Source organism: Mirounga angustirostris, unplaced genomic scaffold, assembly GCF_029215605.1.
Source record: "Mirounga angustirostris isolate CCGP_5_RB_7025 unplaced genomic scaffold, mMirAng1.0.hap1 SCAF_8, whole genome shotgun sequence".
Lineage (NCBI taxonomy): Eukaryota > Metazoa > Chordata > Mammalia > Carnivora > Phocidae > Mirounga > Mirounga angustirostris.
The window spans coordinates 43,955,670-43,963,884 of record NW_026991716.1 but is presented as its reverse complement, the minus strand read 5'-3'; the positions used below and the strand labels follow the sequence as shown (position 1 = coordinate 43,963,884).

The following is an 8,215-nucleotide window of genomic DNA, read 5'->3' as shown; positions in this document are numbered from 1 at the left end:
TATTCTTTTCAGTCATAAATAGAAAAGTATAAATGGAAGAAAATTAGATTTTTAAGACCAATTTAGTAGCTATGGTCTCATACAACAAAATAAGAATGATTTAATAGGTTGTGGGTTTTGTGAGTTACTATTAGTTTGGCATAAATTTCAAAGTCAGAACTATTAGGACAATCCTACTTCTTCAAAACCTTTAACTTATTTTTTTAATAAATAATATTTAAGATTTTAAGTTTGTGGCTCCAATATTATGATTGAAGGGACATTAAGTCAATAGTTGGTTTATATATTTGTTTACATGTGCTTAGTAATCACAATAAAATATGTGTAGGCTAACCTAATTTGGGAAATACACATTATTTTGCCCTCTTCTGTTGAGATATTGTATCAATTCTCTTCTCAGTGTCACAGCAAATGCTGTGGTTCAATGTCAAATCAGAAAATGTTGACTTAAAAGTGCCCAGATGTTTATCTGAAAATATAAACTTTTTAGTACAAGACTGAGTTCTAAATTGGATTATAAATAATGATGCTATGAAAACTGGAATGCAGAGATCTTTTCAAGTGAATGATTTTGTTTGTTTTGGCTCGGCAGTTTAATGAATTTTACTTTTTTAAAAAGAATCTGCAAAAAAAATAAAATAAAAAATAAAAGAATCTGCAAGTTTTATTAAAAAATATGTTTAATTAGATTATGAATTTTACTTATCATATAAAAGTATCATTTGATGGAAAAACCGATGTAGCTCCAGTCCTCATTTCAACCCTGTCACAGCCCAAAGGGGACCATTCCCCAGGGGAGAGTAATAACTGGCCAGTCCTGCAGTTGGGGGAAGTGTGAACAGCCACAGGGTTGCCTTACTCCTTGAACTTCCACTCTTTGAAGAACATGGGGCAAAGCTGCTACACCTGCTGTGCATTGAGCCACTTGAGAATACAGTGCATGTGGTAGCAATGGGAGCACTGACCCACACCCATGGGCACCTTGCCTTCCTGGCAGCAGCCATTAAAGTCCATCTAAGAGATGCTGAGTCCTCCTCCTGGGCCACCCAGAGCCAAGTGGCCACACCCTTCCAGCACTTAATCTTTACCTTCAAGGTGGTGGAACCTCCCTAACCACGTGCTGCCCTGCCCACCTTCTGTTTTAGTGTTTTCATTTTTTAAATATATTCCCAGAAATAGAATTGCTAGATCATAAGTTAGTTCTATGTTTAATTTTTTCTTTGAGGATCTTCCATACTGTTTTCCCTTATAGCTATACCAATTTACATTCCCACAAACAGTGTACAAAATTTCCTTACCGTTTGTTATCTTTTGTCTTTTTGATGGCCATTCTAACAGGTATAAGGTGATATTTCATTGTTTTTGTTTTTGTTTTAAGATTTATTTGAGAGAGAGAGACACAGCGAGAGAGGGAACACAAGCAGGGGGAGTGGGAGAGGGAGAAGCAGGATTGCCACCGAGCAGGGAGCCTGATGTGGGGCTCCATCCCAGGACGCTGAGATCATGACCCAAGCCGAAGGCAGACGCTTGATGACTGAGCCATCGAGGCGCCCCCTCATTGTGGTTTTAATTTACATTTCCCTAATGACTAGTGATATTGAACATTTTTTCATGTACCTGTTGGCCTTTCCTATATCTTTGGAGAATATCAATTTAGGTCCTTTGCTCATTTGTTAATTGTGTTTTGTTTTGCTACTGAGTTATATGCATTCTTTATAGGTTTTGTATGTTAACCCCTTATCAGATATACCATTTGCAAATATGTTTTCCCATAGGTTGTCTTTTCACTCTGTTGGTTTCTCTTGTTGTATAGGAGCTTTTTAGTTGATGTAGTCTCACTTGTTTATTTTTATTTTATTGTTTATGTCTTGGGTGTCCTATCCAAAAAATTACTACCAAGACCCTGTCACGGAGCTTTATTTCTAGGTTTTCTTCTACAATTTTCATTGTTTCAGGTCCTACATTTAGGAGTTAAGTCTAAGTCACATTTTGAGTTAATTTTTCTGACTGATGTAACATACGGGTTTAGTTTCTTTTACATGTGAATATCCAGTTATCTGGCACCTTTTATTGAAAAGACTGTCTTTTCTCCATTGAATATTCTTGGTTCCTTTGTCAAATATTAATGGACCTTATATGCTTGGGTTTATTTTCTGGGCTCTTGATTCTGTTTCATTGGTCTACTGGACTCCTTTTACACTAGTAACATATGGCTTTGATGACTATATCTTATAGTGTAGCTTGAAATCAGGAAGTGTGTGATGAGGAGTCCTGCTTTGGTTCTTTCTCAGGATTTCTTTGGCAATTTAGGGTCTTTTGTGATTCCATATAAATTTTAAGAGTGTTTTTTTCCTCCTTTGAAAAATGCCATTAGAATCCTGACAGGGATTGCTTTGAATCTATAGATGACTTCTGGTAGTATTGATATTTTATATTAATTAATCTAATCCATGAATATGGGATGTTTTTCAATGTGTCTTTTTCCATTTCTTTAATCATTGTCTTATAGTTTTTAGAGTAGAGATATTTCACTTCCTTTAATTTCTATTATTTTTGATGCTATTGTAAATAAGATGTTTCAGAGAATTCACTGTATATAAAAATGCTATTGATTTTTGTATGGTAATGTTGTATCCTGCAACTACACTTAATTCATTGATTACAACAGATTTTTTTGTGAGTCTTTAGAATTTTCTATTTCAAATTATGTCATCTGAAAATATAGATACTTTGACTTCTTCCTTTCCAATTCTGATATCACTGCTTTTTATTTCCTGGTAGTACTAGACAGTGCAATGTTAATAGGAATGGTAAGAGTGGGTACCTTTCTTTTGTTCCTGATCTTATAGGAAAAGTTTTCAGTCTTTCACCATCAAGTATGACGTTAGCTGTGGGTCTGTCCTATAGGACCTTTATTATGTTGAGATATTTCTTTCTATGCCAAACTTAAGAGTTTTTATCATTAAAAAGTTTTGTCATGAATAGCTATTGAATTTTGTCAAGTGCTTTGGCTGTACATATTAAGATCATATAATTATTTTCTTTCATTCTATTAATGTGATGTATCACATTGATTTGCATATGGTGAATCATCCTTGCAGTGCAGTGATAAATCCCATTGGATCACAGTGGATAATCCTATTAAAATTCTGTTGAATTTGGTTTGCATTTTATTGGGAATTTTTGCATCTATGTTCATCAGGGATGTTGGCCTGGTTTCTGGTTTTGATATCTTCAAAAAATGACTTTGGGAGTGTTCCTTCCTCTTTGATTTTTCTTGGAAGAATTTGAGGAAGATTGGTGTTAATTTTTATTGAAATATTTGATAAAATTCAACAGTGAAGCCATCTGGTCCTGGGTTTTTCTTCATTGTAAGGTTTTTAACCAATTTAATCTCCTTACTAGTGATTAGTCTGTTCAGTTTTCTATTTCTTTCTGTCTAATCATCACTTTTCTCATCTAAATGTGTGAATAATGAAATAATTATATCAAGATAAAAATTTGATAATGCATTTTCTAATTCAGAAAACACATACATATTACTTTGTAAATTGTACACATTCTTCACATAGGATTTGCTTACATGTCCAGCTACAGTAAGTTTATCCAATATATCTCATTCTATGCTATTTACATAAAGAATATGATTCCTTTGAGCAAAAATTCCTATCAAAATATTCAAAACAGTCTATACATTTAGTAAGCAATAGACTCCAAGATTTTTGATGCTTTACTTAGTAAACATGATGATGTTTAGATAAAGACATATTTTCTATTTATTTTTATTATGTTCAGTTAGCCAACATATAGTACATCATTAGTTAGAATGGCTAAAATTAACAAGATAGGTAATAACAAATGTTGGCAAGGATGTGGAGAAAGGGGAACCCTTTTACTATTTATTTTTATAACTACTTTATCATCATATATTAAGGGCCAATAACATGCCCTTACAAAAAAAAAAAAGATGCTTACTTTTATTACTTTCAGTACATATCTCTTTCTTGACCTATATAATTTAAAGAGTCGACTGACTTTACCCTATAAAGAGAGAAATTTAGTACACATAAGAATTCTTTCCCTTGTCATCAAATTTTTTGTTATTTGACTTTTAATGGTTTGCCCATTAAGTATATTAAAACTCTCTTTATTGGGGTGCCAGGGTGGCTCAGTCAGTTAAGCATCTGCCTTCAGCTCAGGTCATGATACTGGAGTCCGGGGATGGAGCCCCACATCAGGGTCCCTGCTCAGTGGGGAGACTGCTTCTCCCTCTCCCACTCCCTCTGCTTGTGCTGATTCTCTGTCAATTGAATAAAATCTTAAAAAAAAAACCTATCAAATTTACAGACTACCAATTGATTCATACTATAAAAATGAGAATATCAGGATCTATACGTACTTCTGCAGTTTCCCTAACTTTCCTATTTATATCAAGTATAGTATGACTTGTACAAGCAAAATAAAATCACATTTTAATTTTGTTACATAAACTAAAATAAAATCTGACTTTATCTTACAAGGCTTCCCAAAATATGTAATTCTATAATAAGATTATAACTGTGTAAACATTTTCGTAGAATAACTGTATTGTAGAGATGGAGATTGGAGCTATAGATAAGCATATGCTTTTCTCTATCTCCAAATAATCCTTTTAATTCAGAATAGTTCCAGCATCCAAAATAAAATTTAAATTTCTCACGTTTTATTAAGTGATTAAAATCATGCTGCATGGGGTGCCTGGGTGGCTTAGATGGTTAAGTGTCTGCCTTCAGCTCAGGTCGTAATTCCAGGGTCCTGGGATAGCGCCCTGCATTGCATCGGGCTCTCTGCTCAGCGCGGAACCTGCTTCTCCCTCTCCCTCTGCCTGCCGCTCCCTCTGCTTGTGCGCTCTGTCAAATAAATAAAATCTTAAAAAAAAAATTCATGCTGCATGTGTGTTTTTTCCCTTCATATTTGAACCACAGATATTTTATTCCATTCTTGTTTTCTCTGGAGTTTTTATACCTTTTTAAAATATATTTTTAACACGAGGATAAGCCTCCTCCAGTTTCTTAATGTTAGAATCTTGGGATTTTCTAATGTTAATCAAACTGGTGGTCTTATATATCCATTTGTCATCCTGGAGCTTCTTTGGTTTATTTCATAAATGAGATCTACTGTTTCCGGAGTAGCATGGCATCATCCTTTCCAGAGTATTTTAATGGCTAGGATATATAGTTATTTCTTCAAGATAATGTTCAAGAGGAATTCTTTTTAATACTTGCCTGCCAAGATCTATTTCTCTTGTTAACATTCGGTACTTTTACTGGATAGTGCATTCCAGGGTTAAAGTCATTGCTACGTTGTTTTCCAACATCAGTGCTATCTTCAGGCAAGTTTGGTACCAATTAAGTATTTTCCATTAAATGGTCACCCAATCCCTGTAATGGTATCCTATGCCTTGGTCCTCTCCCTCAGAACCATGGAATCTTTGTTTTCATTCTAGAATATAGAAATTTTATGACAGTATTTCCAAATGTAAATCTTTTATAATTTTTTTTCTATCCTCTTTCTAAAATGCCTATTATATGGGTCCTCTACTTTTTTTTTCCTTGTATTTTCCATTTCTTTTAGTTTTACCATTAACACATTTTTATATTTCATATGTTCTTACTTTCCCAATCCTTTGTTTTTCCCCAAAGCATTCCTTCTAGCTTATGGAGTCACTGTTCACTCAAATGTCTCTAAGGATACTAACTAGATATTTTTTATGTTTTTCTTCTTTTACATTATCATTTTTCCTCAGGTGTTAGTTTTTATTTGTTCTTCTTGACCGTTCTCTTTGGATTACTTGCCTTTCTCAAAAGTCTAGTGATCTTTCCTGGTCAATACATATTAATGAATAAAATACTATACTGGTAAATACAGATGTTGGAGGTTTCCTCTGAAAATGCATTAACCTATCCCTTCACTCCCAAAAGTTCTTGTTCCTAAATTGGGTGGCTGACTGCAAGCACTGTGTGCATAGTCTGCCAGACTTCACTTTAGAATAAGCAGGCTGTGGAGTGGTTACAAACTGGAAACTTACCTTATGCAATTACTTCACTATCTTTAACTGAAATTTTTGACTTCTATTTTTAGTATTCAAATAATAAATGCTGTCATATCCTCTTCCAGAGGAAAATTCTTTTACTAAGAAAGTATAGTAGCTGGGTCTACAATCTAGTCATATTTTATAAAAATTTCTAAATTTGAGTACAAATCAAGGGTATCCAAGAGTCTTATGACAATAGCAAGTGTTGGAAATCTGTCTCAGTTTGTGATAATCCATAAATATTAAAGACCATGGACACATTGGATTTTGGATCCTCACTTCTCTATATGCCCTCCATGGATGGATGAGTTATAAGGGATCTTAGGTTCTTTAGTGTTCTAGATATAATTTCTTTGTAACAAACTGCCTCAAACCTTAGTGTCACAGAAAACCATTTATCATACTCAGGGATTCTGTAGGATAGGAATTTGGACAAGGCACAGCAGAGACAGGTTCTCCCTGTCCCACTACATTTGGGGCTTCAGATAAATGATGCAAAACCTCGTTCCTAGAATGATCCAAAAGCTCATTCCCTCATGTATCTAGAGGTCTACTCTGACTGATGGTCAGCAGCCTCAGTTACTCTCCACATGTTTTTTTTTTTTTTTTTAAGATTTTATTAATTTATTTGAGAGAGTCAGAGAGAGCACGCGCATGCAAGAGAGCACGAGGAAGGGACACGGCAGAGGAAGAGGTAGAAGCAGGCTCCTGGCTGAGCAGGGAGCCTGATGTGGGGCTCGATCCCAGAATCTGGAATCATGACTTTAGCTGAAGGCAGATGCTTAACAGACTGAACCACCCAGGTGCCCCTCCACATGGTTTTTTAAATGGACTATGACAGCTGGAGTCCAAAGACAAGAAAGCAAAGAGCAGGCAGATTCCTATCACCTATTATGACCTAACCTCAGAAATCACATAGTATCATTTCTGTCACATTCCATTAATTGAAGCCAGAAGCAAAAATAAACTACCTCTTGATGGGGTATGACAAAATTCTGGAAGAGAATTTGGCCCTGGAATATTGCTGTGATCATTTTTGCAAATACAACCTGCCACCGTCTACCATCTGTCCCAACAATCTCCATCCCTTCAACACGCAAAATATACCCACCCCTCTCCACTTACTATTGGCTGTGCTAATTACTTCAAAATGTAGAACTCAGTAGAGAGAGTGTTTCTCTGTTTCCTGTTACCAGCTGAAAATTTTAAGGCTGAAAGTTAGCATTCTTTGTAGGCTTATCCCCTCATGTCAGACAATTGATGTCTTTTGCATGGGGCCTCTGTTCCTCTCCACGTGGGCCATTTTGAACTTCCTCACAGCTTGCTGTCTGAACTCTAAAGGTGTGTGTGTGTGTGTGCGCGCGCGCGTGTGCAGAGAATAGGAGGGAAGAGAGGAAAGGCACTCTAGGGGAAAGTCCTATCCCATTTTATGATATAGCTTTAAGAATTAGTGTCATTTCAGCTGCTTTTTAGTTGTTGAAACAGTTAAAAATCTTGTCTGCATTTAAGGGAGAAAGAAATAGATTTCATTTACTTGAGGAGATGGGCAGATCTAAAAGAGCATTTGGCCATCTTTGGAAAATAAAATCTGCCACACTTGGTTCTGTTCTACTTTCTATGTTGAAGGGCAGTGAGAGAGTGGGCAGCAAGAAAGTATTCATTATAGCCTAGGAACAGAACCACACTTGCAAAAATTTCTCTTTGTATCATTCAATTCGTCTGTACTTTGCGCCCTCTAAAATCAGTCATCACATCTCTGGAATCTTCAGGCTTTGGAGTGTGTAAGGGTGCCTTTCTGCTTGTGTGAGTAGTGCCCGTGTCTCTGTGTGCAAGTGCATATGTGTGTGTGTTTGTGTGAGAGCGCACGTATCTGTGTGTGTTAAAGGATCCTTTCTGCCATTCTTTGTTTAATCTGGCTTTTCTTGCCCTGAGCAGTAAGCAGCCAGCCTGACATCCAGGAAATGATCGTCAGGGGGATGAATATGGTTTGTATTCAGACCAAAGTCTAATTCAAATAGAAGCTGACAGTAAATCAATAAGAAAAGCAAACTTGGGACATTTCCCTCTTGTAAGAGTGCTGACTCATTTCCTCATCACATTAGAGAATGTATTACAGTCCTTATATGTTCTTATAGTGACAAA

General features: G+C 35.8%; 1 pseudogene; it reads right to left on the bottom strand.

Moving 5' to 3' along the window:
- Positions 1–855: 855 nt before the first annotated feature.
- On the bottom strand, positions 856–7,158 carry LOC123837304 (anaphase-promoting complex subunit 11-like; annotated as a pseudogene).
- Positions 7,159–8,215: the final 1,057 nt, after the last annotated feature.